The sequence below is a fragment of the Lissotriton vulgaris genome, chromosome 12 (assembly GCF_964263255.1).
Source record: "Lissotriton vulgaris chromosome 12, aLisVul1.2, whole genome shotgun sequence".
Lineage (NCBI taxonomy): Eukaryota > Metazoa > Chordata > Amphibia > Caudata > Salamandridae > Lissotriton > Lissotriton vulgaris.
Window position 1 is genome coordinate 405,854,912 of NC_141700.1, and position 13,244 is coordinate 405,868,155.

Sequence of the window (13,244 nt, forward strand, 5' to 3'; positions counted from 1 at the left end):
TGTGGTTTGAAATACATTGCCTGAAGGGCCTTCACAATTCCTGGGCCAAATCCTCTCTCAACCAAGCTATTCCATAGATATTGCCAGGCCACTCGATCAAAGGCTTTCTCTGCGTCCAGGAGGACCACAGCCGTTTCAACCTTATCCATCTCTGCTATATCCAAATTTGAAATAACCAGCCTTGTATGGTTTGTGGCCCCCCTGCCAGGAACAAAGCCATGTTGCCATGGTGTTATAAGAGCAGCAATAGTCTTTTGTAATCGAGTGGCCATTATTTTTTAATATACTTTAGCGTCCGCGTTCATAAGCGATATTGGACGTTACAATGATGGTACTTCTGTAGATTTACCTTTTTTTAAAAAGACAACCACATCCATGTCCTGCCACGAGACGGGTGGAATCCATCTATATTGAATACTAACAAATAAATCTTGCATGATAGGAAGTAATTGTGGCAACAGTAGTCAATAAATCGCTAGGGGGATTTTATCAGGGCCAGTAGCTTTCCCTAATGCAAGAGATACCACTGCCTCCTGAACTTCTTTTTTGGTTATTTCGCTTTCCAGTTCTAAGACGGCCTCACGATCTAATTGTGGTAAAAGGGGATGTACATCTGCTCTTTCGTCATATTCATCAGCTGCCCTTTCTTCTGAGCGATAAAGCTTAGCATAGAATTCCTGCAAAGTTAGTAGATATAATAAATACACCTCTCTCTGGCACTCTGACTTTCTGGCACTAACAGTGTATAATGGAGTGGCTAGGAAATGGAAACAGGCAGGGGTTATATTACTAGAAGATTTATGCTCAAATGCAGTACTGAATTCTTTCTTAGAGTTAGTTCATACATTTGGTATACATAAAAATTCCTGTTTTAAATATCTACAAATCCAAAATCGAATTAGAGGGCTTCCTACAGGCCTTATCAATATGGACTTGGTTCCTGTACTGAAACTGATGGAAAACCCAGGCAGTAAAATCAAGGACTTTTACCAACAACTAATAGCAAAGATACCAGACGATATGGGCAAAACAGAATCTAAGTGAGCCCGTAAGCTTGAAGACGGGGAAATAGACCTAGATATAGTGTTCGAGATTGGGAACTAGTTACTTATGGCAGCTAACCTCAAAGCTCAGCAATATAAATCTGTATACAATCTTTATTACATGCCGGCTAAATTATTTGGGTGGGGAAAGAGTCCAAATGATAAATGCCCAAGATGTCAGGGGGGCCCAGAGGACATATGGCTGAGATACCCGCCACCCCCTCTCAACACAATCCCCAAGGATGGGAAACCGGAAACAGTTCTGAAGTTTTTGGAAGACGGGAGGGAGTAACCCTCCCGGCCGTATTTATTAAAATATGAAACAAAATTAAAACATTAAATAAACAGTTTCATATTATGTACAATTTCATTACCACATTGCGATGTTTGGCTAACCTTAACAGATTCTCTAATACAAAGGTTCTCCTAGCCGAACTAACATCCTACAAAACATTTACTTGAAATTTTGAAATTGTACATCCTAACGTTTAAGGGCCAACGGCAAGGTCGTAACCGGTGTCAAGATCCCTAACCCAGAAATATCGCCCTCACTTGTGAGGGGCGGCCCAGAGGCGTACCTCAAGTGCAATTACCAATTTCCCTTGACTTGACGGGGGCCCCAATAAAACTCGACGCCACTTAGAGGTCGTACGAGGACTCGTGTGAGGTATCTAGAAGGTAGCATAGACCCCCCCCCAAACCCCACACAACTTACCACATCTGCCGTCGCAGACGTCCTGGCCCCGGGAAATTCCCCAGGAGGGGGCTGTAACCCCTCCTACCCAGGAAGGGGCCCTGACCGCCTTTCCTTTTCTTTCGGCGACCCATCCTTAGAAGGGACCGCCTCCCCGTCGAGGGGCCAATGGCCACCTCCCCCGAGCGCTCCCATCCGTGCTGGGTGACGCCCACTCATAGGGATCTTCCAATTAGTGCTCACCGATCATGACCTTACCGCCCGACCAAAATAAATACGACAATGCTAACTAAATTACCAAACTAAAAAGACAGTAGCAACTACAATTTTATTAAAAGCATGCTTACCAATGAACACTAAAGCAGAATTTCTTTATTTGCGAAACGTAACCAAATCGACCATTCTTTATTACATACTCAAAATCATCACGATAATACCACAACCTGTAAACGAAAAATCAGAGTTATCCATCAACTTTATTCAAAAACCACTTGCTGTCCTCAGGGGCTGGTGGGTGGGTCAAAATTGGCTCTTCGTTCCGTCTCGAGCTCACGTGCAGCGAGGAGGTGCAGCTTCAGAGCACAGGAACAAGAGGATGCCTTCCGATCCTGCTTCTCCTTTTATCCGTCTTCAGGGCGGGCGTAAACCCGCCCCTGCCTGCCCCAAGGGCGTGGCCAGCCGCGTCAATGTCTAGGCCAACCCACTCTCGGGCGGGAAAAGGCGCGCCCCGGCTACGCCGCTTCGGGCATACCAGCCGAGACTCGCCTCCCGCCCAAGATGGCTTCCCGGGGGGATCGTGGTACTCCATCATACGTTCGGGGGGACCGAGTGGTCGCCCCTTTCCATATGGCTGAGATACCCGCCACCCCCTCTCAACACAATCCCCAAGGATGGGAAACCGGAAATAGTTCTGACGTTTTTGGAAGACGGGAGGGAGTAACCCTCCCGGCCGTATTTATTAAAATATGAAACAAAATTAAAACATTAAATAAACAGTTTCATATTATGTACAATTTCATTACCACATTGCGATGTTTGGCTAACCTTAACAGATTCTCTAATACAAAGGTTCTCCTAGCCGAACTAACATCCTACAAAACATTTACTTGAAATTTTGAAATTGTACATCCTAACGTTTAAGGGCCAACGGCAAGGTCGTAACCGGTGTCAAGATCCCTAACCCAGAAATATCGCCCTCACTTGTGAGGGGCGGCCCAGAGGCGTACCTCAAGTGCAATTACCAATTTCCCTTGACTTGACGGGGGCCCCAATAAAACTCGACGCCACTTAGAGGTCGTACGAGGACTCGTGTGAGGTATCTAGAAGGTAGCGTAGACCCCCCCCCAAACCCCACACAACTTACCACATCTGCCGTCGCAGACGTCCTGGCCCCGGGAAATTCCCCAGGAGGGGGCTGTAACCCCTCCTACCCAGGAAGGGGCCCTGACCGCCTTTCCTTTTCTTTCGGCGACCCATCCTTAGAAGGGACCGCCTCCCCGTCGAGGGGCCAATGGCCACCTCCCCCGAGCGCTCCCATCCGTGCTGGGTGACGCCCACTCATAGGGATCTTCCAATTAGTGCTCACCGATCATGACCTTACCGTCACAGGCCGGATAGTTGACCGGCTATCCGGACCCCCCACAACACTCCTACCTAAAGGTCATGGTGTAACGTTTTTAGCCATGCTAAGAAGTCTCCTATGAGTAACTCATTCCCCACCCGAGACAAATGCACTCCATCCCCCAAATACATACTGTCATCATTAATACACCCATGCGAAATAGAATGCAGTGTCTTGGAACGGAACAACCTACTCACTTTGTTATTAAGCTTTCTAACAGAATGATTTAAAGCAGGAACCGAAATAGCCCCCCGCCATACTTTTCGTGGGATCATATGGGACCATGCAATTGTGCACCCTGGAACTCTCCTCGCTAACCAACTTACAGTGGAAAGCATCGCCTCGAGAAGAAGTTGTCTACCAGTGGTGACCAAATCATTACCCCCAAGATGTACTATGACTACAGACGGCGGTGACCTCGTCCGCTCTAGCAAACCCTCAAAAAATGATTGAAACTGGTCAATACAGAGACCGCCTCTTCCGTAGAAGGACACACTGTACCCGTATTCCCCAGCTACGTGAATCATATCACCTGCCTTGAATACGTCTGCGGCACGTCTCACGTATGAGTGGCCCACGACCCACACCTCCTTTTCCACAGCCGGTGATGTCTGACCGCTGGCCCGGTGTTGGGTCGACTGCAAAATTCGCCCCGCCTCGTAGGCTTGCGTAGCTGAAAACCAAACAAAAACAAGAAGCGTGAGTACATTGTTACAGCTTCACAACATGTGCAACCGCACATACCTTTTATAACAATTGGAGGACCAACGCCCCACCCGTTTAACTTGGTCAACATCCAGACCCCTGGCTGTAGCTTCTGTAGCAGCCCCTATCCGAAAGGAATGGGTCCCAAACTCGCCCGGGTTCAAGCCCGCAGCGGCAATCGACATCGCAAGCACCCGCTGGAACTGAAACTTTGTCAGTGGGGTGGCGTCAGCGTGTCTCAACAAGGTGCCCCCCCATGATGCCACCCTTCGTGCTAAATAATCTTCTAGACACCTTACCGGGCACATGGAGGACCCGGGAATCCTGCGTATGATTACGCAGTCACCCATCCCACTTTGATCGGTCTTGGACCTGACAAATGAGACCGTCATCGTCTCCCCTCTGATCTGGACGTGCTCCTGGCACAATCCTCCCGTCACATCCTGCTTGTTCCTCGCCACTAGTTCGCTTACCCGCATAGCCCCATGGAATGCCAGCGTAAAAGCGGCTCGGAATAACACTGTCTCAAACTGAGATGAACACGTAGCAGGGAGTCTGGATAATAACTGGGCCAGCCTATCCAAACCTATCGGGCGCCTCTCGTCTACTTTGCGACCCTCAAGGCGTTGCCACCCCCGTAGCGCTTTCTGTACAACGAAAGACGCTGTCGGGTCATGGATCCCATGCGCCCTAGCAACAAAGGAAATGGCAGCCCGATGCCTCTGAGCCGTGGCCACCGATTTCCCGACCAGATGTAAGGACATCAGGAAATTTACAACCCACTCCTCCTGGCCCCAAAGCTCCTCTCTATCAGTCCCCAAAAAGGCTAAATAGGACCGGAACGCCCCTTCATATGCCTTCCTCGTCCTGGGTGCTAAACTCTCCCCCACGAGGTTACGAAGTTCGGGGCACCGAGAGACCAGAGAGCTTCGGGAAAGGGTGCCGGCTCCGGGTCCGCTGTGGGAAGGAAACCCCAGAAAGCCTGCATACGAAAACGAGACAGTGCATCAGCCGCCTGGTTCATTACCCCTGGGACATGTCTTGCTCTGAATAGCACATTCAATTGCATACACAGTAAAACAATTTCCTTGAGCAGTCTCAAAATCCATTTGCATCGTGCTGCCTGACTATTGATACACTCGACCACGGTCATATTGTCAGACCAAAATACCACAGAGTGATCTTTGAAACCTTCAGGCCAGGTTCTCAGGGCCACTAAGATGGGGAAAAGTTCCAGGAAAGCAATGTTACTCGTCAGTCCACTGTCATGCCACCATGTCGGCCACCTTTGTGCAGACCATCTTGTGCCGAAGATGGCACCGAAACCTATGCTCCCTGCCGAGTCTGTCCACAGCCCCAGCTCCTCGGAGGACACGGCCGGTTTGTTCCAGACGACTCGACCATTGAAATTCACCAGAAATGCCAACCAAATGCGCATGTCCTGGCGGACCTCTGCCGAGAGCCTTGTGCGATGATGGCACTCCTTCAGGCCGACCATCGCTTGAGCAATCGAACAGGAAAAGGGGCGGGCCATTGGTATAACCCTCAGGGCAAAATTCAACTGGCCAACTAACTGCTGTAATTGATGCAGCTTAACCTTAGGTTCACTTATACACATTTGCAGGGATGCCCTGAACTTTGACACTTTGTCGGTTGGTAAACGAAAACAACCTTCTCTGGAGTCTAACTCGATCCCCAGAAACTCGAGGCAAGTGGAAGGCCCCACAGTCTTACCTGGTGCCAATGGCACCACAAACTGATTCATCAAGACACAGAATTGCGCCAAAGCCTGCCCACATTCCGGATCCCCGGCTGCCCCCAGGAACAAGAAATCATCAAGGTAATGCATCACATGTTGGAAACCCGTCTTCCTTGTGAAGACCCATTGTAGAAAACTACTGAATTTTTCGAAATAGGCACAGGATATAGAGCACCCCATCGGCATACACCTATCCATGTAATACTGACCCTGAAACATGAAACCTAGGAGACGCTGATCGCCTGGATGTACCGGGAGCAACCGGAACGCTGACTCGATATCAGATTTTGCCATCAGCGCCCCGGGCCCCAGGCGATTCAAAATGGCTACGGCCTCATCGAAGGATGCGTACCGCACCGAACATACTTCCGGGTCTATCGCTTCGTTTACGGAAAGACCACGCGGGGCTGATAAATTATGTATCAGCCGAAACTCACCCGGGTCCTTCTTTGGGACCACACCTAGAGGGGAACAAACAAAGTTAGGAACCAGCGGTACACTAAACGGACCGGCGACTCGACCTCGAGTAACCTTCCTGATCTTATCCTGTACCACGGTCGTATGCTGGAAGACTGATAGCTGATTTTTACATTTCCCTGCCCCTTGAAAGTCCCCCACTGGGATGCGGAAACCATAAGCAAACCCGTTCCGCAACACCCCAGCAGAAGTACGATCCGGGTATTCACTGAGCCAAGGAATCATTGCCAAGGTATCAATCGGGGTAGGTAAAGGCGCCCCTCGGACTATGTTAGACCTGTTTGGCGCCTCCCCTACCCCCGTTATCACCTGGTTTGGCTCTGCACGTGGACTCAGGATGGGATGATTGCCCACACCCACTACATTCGTGTCTAAATTTGCACGATCCCTGGGGCCTAGTACATTTACCCCTGTTGAAGTTCCAACAAACCCCCCTTTTTCCTGTATTGCCGGCAGGCCTCGAGTAATTGTCGGTACCCGCACCCGATCGAAAGGGCGTCCCCGCATATTGGCGGGAGGATTCGCCAACGTTACTCCCTACTAATGGCAACTTTAACATACCAGTATCCTTCATTTTGGACCAAGACACAGAATCATAACAATCCCACGTTAAATTCTTATCATGTTCTTTAGCCTTTCTAAACAGGTTATCATAACAAAACCAATGATTACCCTCGTGTGATACCGAGTACCCCATGATTCGTGACTGATAAATCGGCAATTTGGGTAACAGATCGGGCCTTCTTTCCCCCAGGATTGATGTAAAAACCCCCCACGCTTGGCCCCAATTACCAATGTTTTCATTTACTTTAAAGGCGGCCATTTTTGCGCGCCAAACACTCGGATGCATGAGATCCTTCTGGCCTTTAACATGCTCCATCTCATAGTGATCAGTCAGCAACGAGAAGATGTTTACGTACTCCCCTGCCCATATCTTTTCCTTAATAGCCAAAGGAACATGCTGACCCAACTTTTCCCTACGAGAGGGTGCTGACTCATCTCTCGCAATCGGCAATGGCCGCTTACCTGCACCGGACGTTGCCTCTGCTACCAAACCCGTCCCCTGCGGCTTCACTACTGCGGCAGCCAGTGTGGACACCTTCGCCGCTTCCCGTGACTCACGCAATTGCTTCATCAGCTCTTGTGCGTCGACAGCCGTGGCGCCCTCGCTACCTTTTCCCAACCACGCTGCTAATTGTGCTGCCAGCTCGGGCGGCATATCTTCCCCGGACACGGGGGTGACCACAACGGGAATCGGATTCCCTTCCTCCGGCACGGGAGTGGGAGCCTCGAGCGGGATATTGGGACCCGGATTGTCTCCCCCAGCCGCTCCCCTCCTGGGCCTCTTGTTTTTTCCTCCCGGAGCTGTTCCCGCCAAAGGACGTTTCGGCCCCCCTTCCTCGTCCTTATCCATTCGCCTCTTTAAGTCGGTCACCTCTTTCAAAATCTTGCATGATAGGAAGTAATTGTGGCAACAGTAGTCAATAAATCGCTAGGGGGATTTTATCAGGGCCAGTAGCTTTCCCTAATGCAAGAGATACCACTGCCTCCTGAACTTCTTTTTTGGTTATTTCGCTTTCCAGTTCTAAGACGGCCTCACGATCTAATTGTGGTAAAAGGGGATGTACATCTGCTCTTTCGTCATATTCATCAGCTGCCCTTTCTTCTGAGCGATAAAGCTTAGTATAGAATTCCTGCAAAGTTAGTAGATATAATAAATACACCTCTCTCTGGCACTCTGACTTTCTGGCACTAACAGTGTATAATGGAGTGGCTAGGAAATGGAAACAGGCAGGGGTTATATTACTAGAAGATTTATGCTCAAATGCAGTACTGAATTCTTTCTTAGAGTTAGTTCATACATTTGGTATACATAAAAATTCCTGTTTTAAATATCTACAAATCCAAAATCGAATTAGAGGGCTTCCTACAGGCCTTATCAATATGGACTTGGTTCCTGTACTGAAACTGATGGAAAACCCAGGCAGTAAAATCAAGGACTTTTACCAACAACTAATAGCAAAGATACCAGACGATATGGGCAAAACAGAATCTAAGTGAGCCCGTAAGCTTGAAGACGGGGAAATAGACCTAGATATAGTGTTCGAGATTGGGAACTAGTTACTTATGGCAGCTAACCTCAAAGCTCAGCAATATAAATCTGTATACAATCTTTATTACATGCCGGCTAAATTATTTGGGTGGGGAAAGAGTCCAAATGATAAATGCCCAAGATGTCAGGGGGGCCCAGAGGACATCATACATATGTTTTTTCCATGTGAAAAGTTGAATCCGTTAGAAGAGGGTATTGAAAAATGTTAGTTTCAAATATTTATTAGAAAGATTAAAATTACCTCAGCAGCGATGCTGCTAGGCTCTGATGCTCGATTAAATGTAACTTTGAGGGAACATGATTTTGTGTTCTTAACAATGGTGATAGAACTCTTATTGATAGCTACAGTTTGGAAGGATAATGAGCCACCTACATATTTTCAATGGCTGTATAGGATAATATATCTTGGCCATCAGGAAATTGCTTTGTACAAATGTAAAGGGAAAAGGGCCATGAGAAAAGGCGAGAGCATATGGGAACCTCTTACAACATGGATGGAAAACAAGGGGCGACAAGGGATTGGGAAGATAAGTTTGTTTACTTATAGAAGAAATATGATTGCGATTTCTGGGAAAAAAACTTTGTACATTCATGGACTCAGAAAGAGCGTTATGGTTTCTGGCCTATAGGGGAATTGTCCATGGTATGTAAAAGATGCGATCTGATTTGTATGATATCTCTGATTTCAATTAAAAAAAAAGAATGAAGTCCAATAATCCATATAGCAATGGGTTAAAAATGGGCAAAGTTTTTTTTTTTTCAAAAAACGATGTCTTTCTCCATGTTCCCACGACCTATCCCAAAAATCGTGAAAAAGCTATTACGTATTTTCTTTAGATCCAGTAGCTTCTAAAAAATGAGCAAAAACAATTACTTTCATAACACTTATGTTTTATAGATTAGATAATCCATATTTTTAAAATATTCTATAAATCAAAAAGTGTTACGAAAGACATCAATCCGATGTGGGCCCACAACTGCTACCTGTTTTTGAAAGAAAGTTTATGTTAAAACAAAAAAATAAGTACAAAAAATACCTTTCCTATTTCTTTCTACCCCCTCCTCTCACCTTACAAAAAACTTTACCACCATTGAACTATTTTTAATATTTAAAATTTGCTTAACGTGGATGCAGCTCTTCCTTACATCTGATCCGGTGCACAACGATCCTTGCAATGATGAAAGTTGCGTATATGCGACAAAGTCATGTCTTTGCGTAAAAAGGAAAAAAGGCAATTTTACCCATTGACTTCAATAGGGAAACCATGGGAAAACCTACAAAAACTTGAAATACCATTTTTTATAATACATTCAAAAATCTATCAATTTTTTTTTGTAAAATTGCATTTTTAATAAACTATTTTTTTAACATGTTTTGCTTATTTATTTATACTGTTATATGTTTTGAATAAATACAATAAAATAATTACAATATCCTTAATCTGTCTATTGATTGTTTATTATATTTAATATTTGTGTAATTCTAAATTGTATTTTACAGATTTATGTATATTTATACATAACTATGTTATGCAATTATGCTTGCATTTTTTAGAATTATTTACTCTATCTTTTATTTATATTTTATATTATCATTTTTTTCATAATAATTACCTAAAATGTTATTAATATCTATTAAATTTTTCCCTTAACATCAATTCACCTCCTCTCCAAAATCCCACGGAATTTATGAGCACATTAATTATTTTATATTTTTGTAAATATACTTTATTTTAAAGTTTCTTATTGTATATACTTAAAAATATAATATTAAATATTACTCAAGTATTTAAAATAATACCTGAGTAGTAATATACCCCCCACCCAAAACATCTGTTCCCCTGCATCCCACCCCAGTGAATTGGATGCAAGTGTTTTTTATAATATAACTTTTACATTTCCTAAAACCATATCAGTAAATAATACTCAAGTATTTAAATTAATACCTGAGTATTAATATACTTCCCCACCCTAAACCCCTGTTTCCCTTGCATCCCGTCCCAGTGAAAAGGTGCAAGGTGTTATTTTTAAATTTAGTCAGTCAGTCAAAAGCTTTTTATTATCGGTTAAAAACCATAAAAAGACATAAATACACATTTACAGGTACAAATGTAAAAAAAATGAGCAATAATACATTAGAGACCTAAAACATGCTATATCCACACAATAGTTAAAAGTAAAGAGTACAGACTTAAGAAGGATCAACATAGTTTCAGATAGTACTAGCACTGGACAGTCCCTAGGCATTTTATTTGTAAGAAACCTCATATATTATAATATTTGTGTTACTACAGGCTCGATAGTTTGGGAGCTTCCACTTTTAGTTTTGCACACCTTGAGTACCACATAGACAGTAGGAATCTAGTGGTTGCAAACACTGTCAGTGGGGTGGTGTCATATTTCAGGATTCTGAATACCTCCCTGTAGTCCCTAAGACCCCTGGACTTGCAGAACTGAATGATCCATTTGGCTCTTGCCTTAGAATAGGAGGGGCAGAAGAGCAGAACGTGCAGATCTGTCTCACTGCTACCCTCACACCCTGGGCAAGAACTCGCTGATCGTGGGACTTTTGACCACTTGTGTGTTACAGCCCTGAGAGGCAATGAACCATGTCTGAACTGAATGTATAGTTTCTTAGCCACAGGGAGCTGGATATCATACAAGAATTTCTCAAAGTAGGGATGGACCTTGATATCCAGAAATGTGTTGGTCAGCCTACCCATGGAGGAGTTTGTTAGTGTGAGGTCCATTCGATGACGCTTGAGTACCAAGCTCAACGATTTCTTAGTGAACAAGGCACAGGTCTCTTCAGGGGTAGACCACATATCCCCCATTCCAATAGCCTGGCAAAGGGGCTTAATATGGTTTAGCCAGGTGATATTCCCCACATCCCTTCTGGACAGAAGATCCCCTAGGTCCTCCCTATAGCTTGTAAGCTCCGGGTGGACCAAAGTCGTCTCCAGTACAGAAGGGGGCGATTTGAAACAATCTCCTGAACAGGTACCAAACCTAAATCCAACCGTAAGGGGATCAGGGGGGTGCTCGGGATAAGTCTCAGGAGGCACCGGATAAAACTATTCTCAGTAAGGGAAAGAGGGGCGGCGCAGACGTGGCCCCATGGGTCTGCACCATAAAGTGCTCCCCCTCTCACCTGAACTTTATAAATTTCCACGGGCGGACCCAACAATTTAAGAGAGGTCTTGTTGAAGACCTTTAGGATACCGCCAGAAGATTGAGCCAACTTCAGGTTAGCCTTAGCCAAGTGAGACCCCCAATCCATTCTATCATTTAGTGTGACCCCCAAATAATCGAAGATAGACACTCGATCCAATATTATTCCATCCAAATGGGGGTGCGGACAATTGGATAGTTTGGTATTAAAGACCATGACCTTGGTTTTGGAGAGGTTAATCTCCAAGTTCCTAAATCTACAAAAGGAGCAGAATGCCTCTAATGTTCGCTGTATCCCCATAGACGATTTTGATAGTAAAAGGGTGTCATCAGCGAACATTAGGGCTGGTATCTAAGACCCTGCTAATTTTGGGGGGGCTAGGTCTCTCGCTCCCAATAAATGATCAATCAGCCCATTGAGGAAAATGGAGAAGAGCGTAGGGGCCAACAAGCACCCCTGCCTCACTCCCTTTTCCACCCGGAACGGGGCCGACAACTCCCCATTCCTCCCATACCTCACCCTTGCATATGTACCTTGGTGCATGCGTCTAAAAAGGTGGCACAAGTAGGCCCGGGCACCCTTCTCTAGTACTATTGCCCAAAGCTTATCCCTCTGGACCAGGTCAAATGTGGCTAGAGTAAAAAGAAGCTTATTAAGAATACGCTCTAAAATCAAGGGATTGGGCAGATCACAATTGGTGCTCATGAGATCACGAACCTCTGCTAGGGAGCGTGCAACATGATTATATATCTCAGCTAGCCTATCAGGAGCTAGCGCGACCTTCACCCACCTACTGCGTCTGCCACCCGCCGCTGTAACCAGGTTCAGGTTAGTAATAGTCTCTGCTGGTCCCGATTTGTTTCGGTTGCACAATGTTTTGGTTAACTCTAGTGACAATAGATTGTGGTCACTATCAACCCTTGGTATGACAGAAAAAGCTCTCAATTGGACCCACAATTCTATATTAACCAAGATGTAATCAATGGTCGTACTTTTCCCCAGTCTATTAAAGGTGCTTGTGGCCGGGACATCTGGGAGGAGTCTGCCATTGCAGGCCCTAAGCGAGTGTGCTACAACCAACTTGTTAATCATGAGAACCGAAGGCGAAAGGCGCTTTGCCTGATACATAATGCATTCTAGAATAAACCAGGTGTCATCCTCATCCAGAGTTACAGAAGGGATCCCAAGAAGCGGTTCAAAATGGCAATTAAAATCGATTCCAATAATTTTGTGATACTACGAGGGAAATGAGAGAAGGAGGACCTCTAGGGCCTCTAAAGTGGATGAGCCCAACCAGTGTGGTAAGGGGCGTAAATAAATATTGATCACTGCCAGCGTCAAGCCATCCCGAAAATTAAGTACTATACAAAGAATATCTATGCAATGGGTGTCTATTACCTTGGCTGTGCACCCCAAGTGCGCAGCAACCCAAATACACAGCCCCCGAGGGTCTTCCCCTGGGACCCTGCACCGCCGGTGTGTTGAATGTCGCAAAGCCTACCCTGGCAGGAGCAGACAGAAGCCAGGTCTCTTGGAACAGACACAAGTAGTAACTGTCCATCAACTCACCCCACTCCGGGTTGTACAGCTTTGACCCTAGCCCTGCTACATTCCAAGACTCGATTAGTGGTCTACGAGTCGCCACTCGAGCTGTGAACTC